This window comes from Equus asinus, chromosome 7 (assembly GCF_041296235.1).
Source record: "Equus asinus isolate D_3611 breed Donkey chromosome 7, EquAss-T2T_v2, whole genome shotgun sequence".
Taxonomy (NCBI): domain Eukaryota; kingdom Metazoa; phylum Chordata; class Mammalia; order Perissodactyla; family Equidae; genus Equus; species Equus asinus.
Window position 1 is genome coordinate 18,700,698 of NC_091796.1, and position 14,562 is coordinate 18,715,259.

The window sequence follows — 14,562 nt, forward strand, 5'->3', positions numbered from 1 at the left end:
CTCAGGTCCATGTAGTTGTTCAACCAAAAGTGCTTACTCTTTGCTGAAAACAGCACAAGGAGTAAGGACTCAGTAAGACAGAGTTCTAGCCCACAGGAATTTACTTTCTACATATCAGGAGAACAACATATACCTAAGTCAATTACAAGATGGCATAGTAAGTTTCATAACAGCAATGGATGGTATTCTGCAGGAACTCAGAATTAATGTACCTGCAAGGGGTGGGAAGAGGGAAATAAGCCAGAAAGTTGTGGAAGGCCCAGATAAGTAGACATCTGAGCCAAGCCTTTAAGAATGAGGAAAAGGGAGGCACAGCCTTTCAGTCAAAGGAAGAAGTAGGTGGGCTCCTCGAAATGGAGAGTCAGTATGCAGCGAGATGGGGGAAGGGAAGAGTTGTCCTGGCCTGGCTTCATTCTCTGTGCTGTGCAGGGCAAACACATTTAGCAGGAAAGTGACAGGCTCACCGGATGACAGGAGCAGAAGGCCGACTGAAGGAAGGCGAATCCAGAGATAGGAGGACAGGGACACTAATTACATGGTCTGCTACACTGTCTGGCAGATGAGCACAGTGGCTCTGGGAATGGAGGACACAGGACTGGTTCCAAACCTATTCCTGGCGGGAACAGCATGGGTTGGTGACAGACTGGCTCTGCAAGGCAAAGGAGAAGGCATCAACTCAAGTTTCCAGTTTCGATGTTAGCAGGGACCAATGCTATTAGAGACAGAAAACAAAGGAAGAAGAGTGGGGTCTGAGGCTAAGGGAAATAAAAGAACTTGAGTTTCTTGATCTGCGGTTATGTTCCTAGTGCACAGGTAGAGATGTCCAACAGGTAGTTAGAAGTCAGGAACCAGAGTTCAGTACAGAGGTCAGAAATGGAACCCAGTGTGGAAGGCCCAGTGCCTTCCTCTGGGCCTTCCTTCACACTAATCATTTATTCAGGCACTTAAGTAATAAATCACTGTTGTGTTTTTTTCTCTTTTAGGAAGTCTCATTTTCTCAACTAAATTCCATGGTTGCACTGTCCAATACAGCAGCTACTAGTTAGATGAGGCTAATTAAATTTAATTACAATCAATTAAAATTCAGTTACTTGGTAACACCAGCCACATTTCAAGTGCTCAACAGCCACATATGCATAGTGGCTACTGTACTGGACAGGGGAGAGAGAGAAATTTCCATAGTCACAGAAGGTTTCAACTGGCCAGTGCAGCTTTAAGGGCACCAACTCAATGCAAGAACGCAGCAGGATTTGAATAACCTGCCATGAAAGGAAGAAAGGAAGACAGGAAAGAAGGAAGGGACCCCTATTCTTAACTCAATCATAACTTAGAATACTTCGGAAGAGTTCAACTATGGAATTCAGCTATCTGGAAAGGAGACAGGTGTTACCATAATCCCATACTCCAGGATCAAAATTTCCTCCGAAATACTGAATATCAGCATGCAACTTAAGTACCTATGAATTAAGAGCTGTAAAGTCGAACGAAGCAAAGACTGTATAGCATAGTACAGTCCCCCTGCATCAAGACACTTTAAAACTCATTACACAAATAGAGCGATAGCAGTGATCGTAGCTTCATAGAGTGTGTGACCGGGGAATTTTAGCTGCTAAGGCCAGTACAGGCGAGTGTCCTAACAAGGTTGCTAAATTTTGCATAGTACTCACAGAAAAAGTATTCAGGAAGCAAGAAAAAGAGGTAAAATCCCAACAGGAGCTCTTGGTCCCTTTAGGAGAATTACCGACATACTGGCAAATATTCAGAGGGGAAGGACTGGTAGAAAAAGGCAACTGAAATCAGATAGAACAGCAGAAGGAATGGGAGTGGCTGATCACCTAGAAAACTACCTAGAGGGAGCCTTGTGGAGTGAAGACAGACCAGGCCCAGAAGGTGAACTGAAGACAACGGGAGAAACAATTACATCGGCCACAACCACATCCACCTGCTCCAGAAAGGCAAGATTGCCAAGGAGATAAAGTTCAACAGAATCGCATTGAAGCACCCACATGATTCCTGTCAATTCTAACGCCAATTCTGCACAGCTTGCACAGAAATCTCTCAGGCTTCTCTCCTACTTTCTAGCCCATCCCTACAACTAAATATTGCTTTGACCCATGCCTTCTAAGTACTAGCATTACATGTCTGTCTTTCAGTGACATTAGATGCCTTTGTTTCTGACTTTTGAATAGAGCATTCCAGGTGGCTACCCCAAGTTCTTTGTAGATATCCCTATCGCACATCATTTCGCCCATAAAATACATCCCTGAAGAAGAGATGGGGGAGCAGGTGGGCTTAGGGGTTAGTGATAGGTTGAGGAGTTAGCAGTGGATAGTGGCTAGGCTCAGTCATATGCTAAGGGACATGCACATCCCCTTGAGACTCACATCTAACATGACTCAAATGTCCACTTCAGCAAGAATGCAAATTCTTCCACGAGTGGATAGATTTTTAGAGCAGCTCTCATTTAGAAATGTTAAATTTCTGAATGCCAAAAATCTACAGTAACTCAGTGATTATGGGAAGACGAGACGACAGGCCAATGAACAGTGTCCATGAAATGAATAAGCTGGCAAGAGTTCCAGCTTAAAGGACATAGTCACTCTCTTCCACTAATTAAAAACTCTTTTTACCAGAAGAGTTGGTTAAACTCCATGTAAAAAGTCTTCAAAGAATCCATTTTTCAATGGTTCTTTTGTTCCAAACCCTTATTCATAAGACAGGAAACATTTTTAAATTCCTCCAAGATCACCAAGACAAGAATTATCTGTGTTTATAGTTCTAAAAATGATCTTAATAAACAATGGCACTTTGTTGAAAACCAAAAATCATAGCTCAAGATTTAAAACTCTTTATTTTTCATGGTAGTCATAACTCTGGCCTCTCACAATAAAGTGAAGCCTGGGTTTCTGAGTGGAATGTGTAGTTTGACTAGAAGGAACTAGAAGAGGTCCAGGTTTCAGGAGGGAGGGAGGGGCTGCCAGGCCCTCAAGAAGACATTCCCCGAGGGGAATTCTGTAGTCCCAGATCTGAATCTCATCAGTAGGGTCAGAAGCGTGACTCATGTCAGTGTGCCAAGGGCTCCCAGCATCTTGGAGAATATATACATGAACAAAGCTAGTAGGAAACCCATTCCAGGGTCAAGTCTTAGATTTTACAATGAGAAAATGGCCTGTGGCATGGATCTAAAGGCTGAGGACCAATAACTGGCACCTTTACTCTGTAGGCAAGTTGAATACAAATTATAATTAATTGGAAGGCTGCATGGTGAGCGTGTACTCAGACGAAGAGCTTAGTTCGGTTATCCACACTCATGCCCTGCCCATCTTCACAACAGGGAGACCACCACTGCTCCCCATGTGCTTGAGCTACGGGGCCCTGGACAGGCCTTCAAAGGGAAGCACCAAAAAGCAACCTTTCTAGGCTTCTACTTCCTGCACTCCAGACCGCCTCACCCCTTTCCATTCCCAGGCTCTGTCTGGACAGTGCAACACAGACACCAAGGCTTCCCCTTCACAGATTGCAACCAAATTCCAACGCTGCCTCCCAGAGACGGCGCCCAAGTCACCCCGGTTGGAACTGTGGATATTCCCAAACGCTTCAGCCACATATTCACAGCTAATTTCTTGGTTTGCTCCCACAAATACCTTATTTGCTACCAGCTTAATCCTCAGAAGATGACTATTTCTAATTCCTGGAGAGGAGTGAAGATTTTGTAAAATAACCATCCACTGTTGACTACACTAGAAGGAAGTAGAGGAAGACAACAAGGAGAACCAAGACCCCAAAATAGAGAACTGGGATGGTGCTGGGGACAGCCAGGCTCTGCGCCCGGCTCGACTAAGCCCCAGCCCGCAATGGCCGAGAGAACCGGCCAGGCACGTCAGAGGAAGCAGACAGCAGAGATGGGCAAAAGTCCCAACTCTGAAAGAAAAGAAGCTATGAATCCTAATATAAAATTACACAGACTGGGTTTATGGTAGGTCTTCCCTTTGCCAGAACCACCAATTAGCTATTTTTGCTCAGATCTCCTGCTTGTCCTTTAGGTGTCAGCTTAAACGTCACGTTTTCTGACAATGTCTTTCCAGGGCTCCCAGACTAGTTTAGTCCTCCTACAATAACCTCCCACGGTACCCTCTATTTCTCCTCTCAGCCTTTATTGTCATTGCTTTTTAAATTAGCCATGTAGGGCAGGGGCTAAACAGCAGATCACAGGGAGCAACAAGAAAAATGGGCCACGTGCAACTGCTCAAGGCCCAAGAGCCACAAAGCAATCTCCTAGTTTGCTTAGACTGTTTTCCTAGACTTTAGGAAAGAGCTGGGCACCCAAATGTTTCAGGGGCAGTGAATGACTGAGTGAATAAATGCCACCAATCCAAAGTTCTAGGGTAAATTACTAAATATTTTACAAGCATTTAGAAAAGAAAAACAATCCATAGCTGAGGTTTGTTAAGAATAAGACATGCAAACTTACTTCCTTTTTTGATAAGGTTAATAATTCCAGGGCTATTCTGCTACATATGTAGTGGACACAGACTTTGGCTAGCCTTTGCCCAAACCACGCTGTGTTCTTCTAGACAAGATGATGACATGAAGGCTCACTGATACTAAAGTTAGCAGTGACTTAGTTTTACCCAGTTGCCAACTCTTATCCAAAATATAATCATTAGAAACCTCCAGGGAGGCCTCAGGAGGTTGTGTCATGGGGCTCTATTATTAGCTCCATCATGGCGAACACCGTAAGCCAGGACATTTTGGATCAGGATATGGATGGCAGGCTAATCCAATTTGTAGCTGACATACACAACTGGATAAAATGTCAGATGACTGGATCAGAATCCAAAAAGATTTCATCAGAATGGGTGACGGGCCAAATCTCACAGGATGGAGTTTTATAGTGTTGTGTGTACTTAGCTGCCTGAGCCAACGCAGAAGGGGCAGGATGGAAGAAACAGCATGAAAGAGCATCAAAAGTAGGGGGCGATATCTTGGGAGTTGTATTTTATCTCAAGCTCAGGATGACTCAAGGCTATGACAGTGTAAACCACGTGCGTTATTCAAAGTCCAGAGCAGGGAAGGTCATCATACTGTGCCCTGGGCCAGCATTATGTTCAAACCCAAACGGGATGACTTAGGAGGAGGGTGGTGGTTGTTTTGCTTTGTTTAAGTCAGTAAGAATCCATAAAACACTAAGCAACCATGAGAAAGAATGAGGATGCTCTCTGTGTACAGGTTTGAAAATTCAATACGTACTGTCACAATGAGAAGGCTAGGTGGAGAACATTTTGTAGAGTACACTAACATTTACATTAAAAAAAGGAAGTGTGTGTGTATACACACACAAATATCTGTTTGCATGTACGTAAAGCAAACTCTATAAAGACACAAGAAACTGGCACAACTGGCTGGCTCTGAGGACAGGAACTAGTTGGCTAGAGACAGGTGTGCAAGACAGACACAGACTGAGAGCTCTCACTGCAGAGCCTCCTTTACACTTTTAGTTCAAAACTATTTAAATATAGTAACAACTCAAAAAAGTTGTTTTTAAGTAGCCAGGATAGCTAATAAACAAACAAATTTCACATGAAGACTTAGGAATGTTTAACCTGGTTTAAAAAAAAAAAAACAGACGATTCTTTCTGCAGGAAGTGGGGTGGGGTGGCAGAAGCCAAGTCATTTTATGTTATGGGCTGCAGAAGGTAAACCCCAAGCCAGGGAGTAAAGAGCTGTAGGAAGGCAAATGCGTCTTATTGATGGGAAGGAACTTCTGGTTGTTCTCAAACAAGGTTCTGGTCAAACACGGAGAAGGTGGCCTCCTTGGGTGGCCAGGTGGCCAGGTGGCCGCCTGAGGTGGACAGCTGGCCGGCTGGCACCGGAAGGAGAGGAAAGGCCTATCACCTACAGAACTATCACCAGGGGGAGGAAAACGAGCCAGATGGTCCTCGATGTCCCTTCCCAGGTCTGAGATGTGATTTTAGAAGACCCACACATGAGGAGCCAACAGCTCAGTCTAAGGTGATTTCTCCAAGAGCACATGACATTTTCAATATGTACATATGTAACTTCTCTAAGACAACACGGGAACAATAATGACAATCCCCATCCACCTCAAACACAAAAGATTATTCACAAATCAGAATGCTTCCTTACTCGTAAGCCAGTTTCAAAATATCATGAATGAAATAACCAATAGAAATGAAATAAGAGCATCTGTAAACAGTATTTTCTTTTGGTCTGTTTGTTAATCTTCTTCCACATCTTATTCCAGAAAGGATTTATGGTGGCTAGCTGGCTCTAGACAGGATGTTTAAAATTCCTGTTATAAAGAACAGCAAAATTTCTTCCACAACGGGCTGGTCATCAGAATCCTTCTAGAGATGACTTTAAGAGAAGGACTCTGTAAGAAAGTGCAAGAGGTCGCTAGCCCAAGGGGTGGCTGAAGTCAGCTTGAATGCCGCACAAAAGCTAAACTGAAACAACACAGAAAAGCAAAATCACCAGCTGGGATGAGAGTGAAGACAAACTTTGCCAAGGGAAAAGCAGCAAACAGAATTGAGCTGTCCCATGAGAAAATTCAAGAAGCCATGCCTCCCAGTGCCACAAACCTAAGAGAGCTGCAGATGTCAACCACAGGACAGCAGATACTGGGGGTGACAAGAATAACAGGACTTGTCATGGCCAGAGACCCACAAAGCAACCCCTTATTTTGAACCACTCCCTAATTCCTCGCTCACATTCTAGCATTTCTATGGCTGAATACCAGCAGCACACAGTGAGTGATGCTCATCTCTAAAAATCTACCAGGTATCAGTGCACCTGAGACCACACCTTCATGGACACTGGCTTCACATTTAAAAGGAGACAAGTAAGCTAGATGTATTGATCTCACGTTGGGCAGAAACACTGCTTCCGTAGCTCTGCTTCCTTAAAATGTGCAACCGTGTGTTATCGGATTTAACATTTCAGCTGAGCCTCATTATCCAGCAATGCCATTTTATTACAAAGACATAACTCATATGAACAACTCATTAACAAGACAGCGACTCGGAAAAATTCTATTTCCTAGCTTATGGGAATTTTGCCTTGTGTTTTGAATTACGACATTTTTAAAAAAGCAAAATAAAAATTTGTTGATTTTTTTTTTCGGTTTCCTCATAGAAATATATAAGACTAAAGGAGTTCATCTCAGTATTAACCTTTTTTGTTTTTCAACTTAAAACTCAAGTCAAGTTTTCCAGTTCTTCTTCACACTGCAGAATAATCTCAGTCACCAGCTGGGTGTGTACTGCTTCAAAGAGGTGTATAACTAAGATAGACCAGAAATAAAATTACAAATGTTGTGTTACTTCCAACAGAACGCTTTCAGAGGACCGAAAAAACAAGGATGTCAAGGTATTCTTTTTTAAGGCACCTGCAGGATGCTAGATTGTCAGTGTGCTAGTTCTCTGAAACACCATCTGAAATACATTTTAAAATATTTATGCCTTTCACAGTAATATTTTATGAAGTTTGATTACTTTTGAATTGTCATAATATGGATTGCACACAATATAGGAAGGGAGAAATTCCAAAACAATGTACTCCCTTCATTTTTCTACCTACCTAGGCAGCCACACTTTTCCCATTTCAGCACACTGCCTGAAACCTAGGAGGCCCCCATAAATATCTGATGAATAACTGGATATTGTGAATAATATTTAGGCTTGCCCGATCTTGCCCTGGCACCAGCTTCGGAGCACTTGGGAAACTGTCTGCAGCTTCCTGGTTCCAGCTGCTGGTTGGGACTCCACAGGTGCTAAAAGGAGCTGTGACTAACACCTTATTCGGCCCCTTGCAAGTTCTCAGCCGCGAGCAGCAGAAGGCTCCATCAGCAGAAGGCTCCATATGGTCTAGCAAACATGCACGAGCTCAATCACCACAGAGTCGTGTAAATCGAGGACTGCCTGGGTCAAGTTTTCCTTTTAGAGAACTTTTCTTGGGTTCATGGCCTTTTCTAAGGCCCACACCACATGTCCATTTTTTACTTTATTTTTAAGGGTTTCCTATCAAATACGTTATTCATTTTTCTTTTATTAATCAACATCTATTCGATGCTATTTCTTTCTATAATTTGAAATTAATGTTTAATCTTAAGGCCAAGCGCTTTGTCCTTGGTTTTGACTGTCAATGTTTAATGAAGTTTACCGGCTTGCTTCTTTGAATCTTCCAACGCGCACCCTAGGAGAGACAGATGTCAACCTCTTCCCAACTACAGGCCCTGGGACACATTTTGCAGCGTTTACAAAGCCCCTGCTATTCTTCAGGTCCGTCTATAAAGAGGCTGTTACATTTATGAAGGTGACTTTTTTTAAACATCAAATGAGAGGCTATGGAAAGTCAGGGACCAACGATTCATCCACAGGATGATGAAGCCAATGATACAACCATTCCACCAGCAAGTCTGCGTGATTCAGCTTGGGACCAAGTCCCAAAGAGGCACTGGAACCAGACTCCTTCCACAACCTGGACCTGCTCATTTTACCTCCCCTCCCCTCAAAACTCTGAGGTCACCGGAAGAGCGTCAGCCAACCTGCAAGTGGCTGTCCACAGTGGTTGAAGGTTGGTACCTGTCCTGCAATTCTGCATTGCCACACTGCACGGGTGCTGGTTCCCTGCAAGACTCTATGCAGGAAGATGTGCTAAGAAACCACAGGAGCAGCACGGAGCATCGTCTCGGAGCACCAGTTTTTCTGGATGTCTTGATGGGTAGAACAGTCATCCTCAAAGCGTTAAATAGTCCCTCAACTAGCAGCACTAGCGTCACCTGGCAACTTAGTGGAAATGCAAATTCTCAGGCCCCACCCCAGAGTTCCAGAATCAGAATCTCCGGGGCTGGAGTCTGGCAATCTGTGTTCACAAGTCCCCCTCTTCCCAGGGAAAATCTGGATGGAAACATGCTAGAGGAGCCAACGAAATCTAAATGCAGGGCCCTCCCAGGTCTGCATCTCTACCCTGAACCCCTATCCTCCCGGCATCCCAGTCCGGAATTACTCTCTCTCCTTCTCTCCCCCCGACCCCCCTCTCCTGGGAAGACTGAGATCTACACCAAAAACTGAACAGCTCCTCAGTGTTCATCTCACTCCTCGGTTCCAAAGCCTTGGGGCTTCCCAAGGACTCTTATCAAGAATTACCCTGTGGGGAAAAACATACCAAACATTAGTGAAGGCTCCTCTAGGGTGGCGGGAGGAGGGGATGTTTCCACTTTGAGTACAGTTCTATCATGTCTGAGTTGCTATTGTTCCATTTATCTTTTCTTATTTTTCCAAAGAGCATGTATTATACTTTTCATAATAACAAATTAAATTGTTTTCATGGGGAGTAAGAACCACTTTATGCCACAACAGATTCTTTATGTCACCCAATATTTACTCAATCTCACTGATTCTTTCTATCCCATGGTATAGATTATTTGACACTCAATTTCATCAAGTATCTATGAGTATATTCGAATCATCGCCTCTGCCTACCGCAGTATTCTCATTCTCTTCCTGCACGAACTCACAAAGACTCAGGCAGTCCTGGTCACCACCAGACTATGGCTCTCCCTTGAGCACTGCTCCCCACTCCACTCTCTTACACAGCCCCCTCTTTGTTCTCTAATCCCAGATTCTTTCAAAATCCAGTCAATTAAATGACTATTAACACTTGACCCTTCATGTCCAATACTCCTTAAGACAGCAGCAAGCTTTGTTCAGGCTGCCCCTCCTACGTACACACACACACTCCCACACACCAGTGACCAGTCTACAGCCTTATCTTCACAACCATCCTGTAAATTACCATGCTATGGGGATTTCTGTATTTTCACACTGGTTCTGGACCCTCATATTTAGCAACTATTCTTGAGCACCGACTACACACCAGAAATTTAAATTCTGAATAACTACAACTCATCCTTGACCTCCTGAAGCAAACAAACCATGAGGCAGGAAACATCAGTATAAATGGAGTGAGAGTCATGGAGCCTGGACAAACTGAGGAGAAAGAACAGGAAAAGGAAAGAAGGTGGACAAGGCAGACAGGAAACATGGAGAGCAGTCCTCCAACAGTTTCTCCAGGGAGAAGCAGCAGTGTCTTTCCCTCCACCCCCGCTGCGGCTGTCTGTCCCTACAGGCATGATTTTAGGAATCGTCTCAGGAGAGCAGGTAAGGAATGCACATTTGGCACCGGAATGACTCCAAAAACTCAAGGCTGTTAGTCACCAGAAAATGACACTCAGGGAACTTATGAAATCCCCTGAAGGGGTTTTTAAAAAGTAGATTACATTCCATTCCCTCAGTCTGGCTGGGGGTGTGGCCTGAACTCCCCAACAAAGTTCAAAGTCCTTTTGTAGTTGCGGGAGTGAGGGAGTCATACTGTCTTCCCTGGGGCACGGGAGGGGAGCGAGGCAAGATCAGAGTGACCACCACTCCCACGGAACCAAGGCCCCCCAGTATGGAAAACAGTGCCCTGGCCTTGGTGTCTGCCAGCCCGGCCACCATGCAGTGACAGCCAGCAGGTACAGCCAGCCAGCTCACAAAGGGGCCGGATACCTGAAGGAGCACCTCATACCCCTCTTTCTGCAAGAGGGGTCCCGGCCCTCCTCCTCTACTCCTAAGTAAATATTCAAAGCAATCTAGCTCAGATCTAAAATGCATTTTGTCAGCCCAAATAATTGAGGCTTTTAATTTTCTCCTTTTAAGCACCAGAAACAAAGGTTTCTAACCAGTAGTTAAAATTTATCAAAAACACAAAGGTCCCTGGCACTGGCAGGCAGGGTAAACAGCAGGTAAATGAATGCAGTGATTCCAGAACCAAAAGGCTGCATCCCTTCGCACAGAATGCTGTTATTCAGCTATTTACATTTAAATCTTTATCAAATTCTTTCAACAGGCAAACAATGAAACATAACAAAACCTAAAAGAAAATCCTCCTTACTTCCAAAAAATAACAATTCTACTCAATATCCAATACTAGAAAAGGCCTTACTCCAATAAACTGCACAGAAATAAATTACTATTCCCAGTAAAGCTTCATCTCTCACTGTACAATTTATAAACAAATATTCGCAGATGCCCATTTCTTTTCCCTTTAAGAAAAATTCACAACTTTCCTTACATTTTAAATCCATTCATTTCCTTAAATTTTTTTCCCCAAAGCAACATCTCCATTGAAGAAAACTAATCAGGCCCATTTAGACTCGTTCCTAGAGAAAAGTTCACAAGCCCAAGGTCTAAACAAAATCTTTCCAGAAAGAAGAAAACTAGGTCAACTATGTTAGAGATGAATTACTAGCTCAAGAATCTTGAGATAACATAAAAACTACTATGACTGTGGATGAATTAGTAGTTTTAAATGCCCCAGGAAGGTAAAACCTCCTCCCCCACCAAGAAAAGTCTTACCAGGCGGCATTAATTCCTTACACGCAGGCTGTCTCAGTTAGAAGACACTAAACATGAAGGGTGAGATAAAGCCGGAAAACTCAAGCGCATGAGCAGTTCTGAAGACAACGCGGAGGTCTTGGCTGCTGCCACGGGTAACTTTCCACTTCCAGGTGCCAAGGGGAGAGAGGACCAACTTTAACTGGACCCCCACGAAAGTGCAGCCCAGGTGTGCTCCTCTCTGGAAAAGCCGTCTCACTTCACATCTTTGCTGCCTAAGGAACCTGCCACCTGGACACCACTCTTCAGCTTCTCAGAACCCTGCAGTTACCTCCGCAGTTAGACCCTACCTTATATGGGGCTCCACATAAGGCTGCGCCACTTGTCAGCGTCCCTCCACCTTCAGTCAATGTTTGGAGGTACGCCCTGTCTTAACCCTTCAACAGTTCATCTTTTCCCTGTGCACACTGCTTCCTCTTCTGCTGCTTTGGGCTCATGCAAGATGCAGTTGGCTGTAGGTTTCTCAGAAGGAATCTGCAGTTTCACTCAAGACAAATACATTATTAGGCTCCTTGTACGTGGAGGCCCTTACTAGTGTATCATGTAGTCAAGGGACATCTAAATTCTTACCAACTTCTTAGAGCAATCAAATAATAAAATCTTAAAATATCAAAAACATGGATTCATCTTTCTTCTAAGAAAGACCTAATAATCCACTACAGTTTGGTTTTTTCCACAAAAAGTGTAAAATAAAGTCAGTGTTATAGGCTGAATTGTGCGTCCTCTTTCAAATCCATATGTTGAAGGCCTTACTCCCTGCATCTCAAAATGTGACTGTATTTGGAGATAAGGCCTTTAAAGAGGTGGTTACATTAAAATGAGGCCAGCAGGGTTGTCTTAATCCAATCTGACTAGTATCCTTATAAGAGGAAATTTGGACATAAAGAGAGAGAGACCAGGACTGGTGTCCTTATAAGAGGAAATCTGGACATAGACCGACACCACATGAGTAGACAAAGGGAGCAGACAGACATCAGCAAGCCAAGGAGAGAGGCCTCAAGAAACAACCCTGCTGGCAACTTCATCTTGAACTTCTAGCCTCCAGAACTGCGAGGAATAAATTTCTACTTTTTAAGCCAATCTATGGTATTTTGTTACGGCAGCCCAAGCAAACTAACAGAGCTGGAAAGAGAAAACAGGAGCTAAGTGACCAAGTAATTCAGCAAGACAACAGTATAAGACGCAACATCAGTCCAAACAGTCCTCAGGTGGGTGATTCCAGGGGAGAAAAAGGGTGACCCCCCTTGGGTCCTGTGTCCTTCCCCGGGGACACACAGCTTGACCGACAAACCACATTCTCAGCCTGGCTCCTTCTACAATGCAGGGCCCGAGGACAGCAGCCCCGCCCTGTGGACAGAGAGACCTGGCAGGTGAGGTGGGCCCAGCAGGATGGAGAAGATTTGCTGGCAGAGAAGATGAGGGGTAGCAAAGAGAGGCCATGTGCATTAAGAGGACATTCAAAAGCCCAAGTGAGAGAGAACGAATAAACAAACAGGACAAGGGGCATAAAGAACAACCCCACAATCTGTAATTAGCAAATACACATTTGAAATATTGGCCAATCTCCCCTTAAGTTAGGAAAAATAAAAAATTTTTAACACGATGCTGTTTACGCAAAAATAAGCACATTCAGAACACTGGTATTAATAGCCATCATAATTCACCGACAGGAGCACTGAAGTTTAGGGAGGGAGAGCCGTAACCCGCCCAAGATCGAGTGGCTGCCAGAGGCAGAAGCTAGACAGAAACTCAGGTTTTTCTAGTACAGTGCTTCTCAACTGCGGGGTGACTCCATTATAAAAGGGACATTTGGCAATGTGTAGTGACATCTTTAATTGTCACAACAGGAGGAGGTGCTAGTGATACCTACTGGACAGAGGCCAGGGATGCAGCAGACACAACGCACAAGTGGGCCTCCAGCAACAAGTTACCATCCAGCTCAACTGTCAACAGGGCCGCCCTAGCGAAATTCTGCTCTAGCACCAAAACCACTGCAACCACATTTTCGCAACCTTTTTCTAAGTTTGAAATAATTTCCAAAAAAAGTTACCAAAACACACACAGGCACATAGCGACACACACACACACAGCATCAAGGCCATCAATCACCCTGCTGAACACCCTATTTCTAACCAAGAGGAACCTGCCAGTCCCGGGCCTCCAGCACCAGCCAAAGCTCACACCGGCACCCAACACCTCTGAGCGGGGCTCCACGTGGAGTCCTGAGACGGCTAATCCCTGCCTCCCCCAGGGGTCCTCCCGGGCCCCTGCCTCCAAGCACTCCCACGTTCGGTCAGTTCTCCCACCCACATCTGCTCTGCATGTCCTCTCAGGATGGCTACACAATTTGTGGGAGCCAGTGCAAAATGAAAATGTGGGCCTTTTGTTCAAAAATTAAGAATTTCAAGACAGCGAAATTTCGGTAACATTAAACCAAGCACAGGGCCGTCACTGCCTCAGAAGTCTGGGGCCGCGCGTGGCTGCAGCAACCTCGTGCCACTCCTCGCCTTTCCCCAGCCTCTGCACCAAGCCCATCGGGACCCTCTTCACCTTCTTTTTCCAAAATGGTCTCCCTACTTCTTTGTCACACCCGAAGCTTGGCTCTGCACAGAGGACAGGCTGGGGCAGGCCAGGAGTTCTCCCACACTTCACAGCCCAGGGCTGACTCCTACACTGGAGCTTTCCACCACGGCCTCCAAACCCCTGCTCCTCTGCTTGTCATGAAGAGCCCTCCTAGCATTTCATCCACAGGCACCTTGTCAGTCATTCAACACCCCTGTACCCCATCCTCTCTTCAAAAGTGACATTGGAACCTGGGTCACCATCCTCCTCTACGGCCCCAATCCTGCATTATCCTAAATGACATCAGGGCCCATGCCTATGGGGCACCTTTGGTTCATAAACAGCCTCCTGAACCCAAGCATCTCCACCCAATTCTACCTCACCACCCACACTCATGCTGGACTTGACCATCACTAGGAGCTGCTCCATCTCTGAAAACCCTGACCTCAGTACGCCCTCCTCTACCCGCAGGCCTCTCCAGCTCACCTTTCTGAGATCAACAGACCCACCAGCTAGTAAGAGCTGAGGTTAACTTAAAAGTTAA

At 44.9% G+C, this 14,562-nt stretch overlaps 1 protein-coding gene across 4 annotated transcripts in view; it reads right to left on the reverse strand.

Annotated features, from left to right (window-relative positions):
* The window catches only part of NEDD4L (NEDD4 like E3 ubiquitin protein ligase), a 340,623-nt gene that overhangs the window by 238,677 nt on the left and 87,384 nt on the right, over nucleotides 1-14,562 (reverse strand). The window contains exon 1 of one of the 4 annotated variants that reach the window (XM_070512965.1): nucleotides 11,418-11,504. The exons of the other annotated variants lie outside the window; for them this stretch is intronic. The gene's annotated coding sequence lies outside the window, so the exon portion shown is untranslated. Of the gene's footprint in view, nucleotides 1-11,417; nucleotides 11,505-14,562 lie in introns of those variants that run through there. 4 annotated transcript variants of the gene reach the window in all.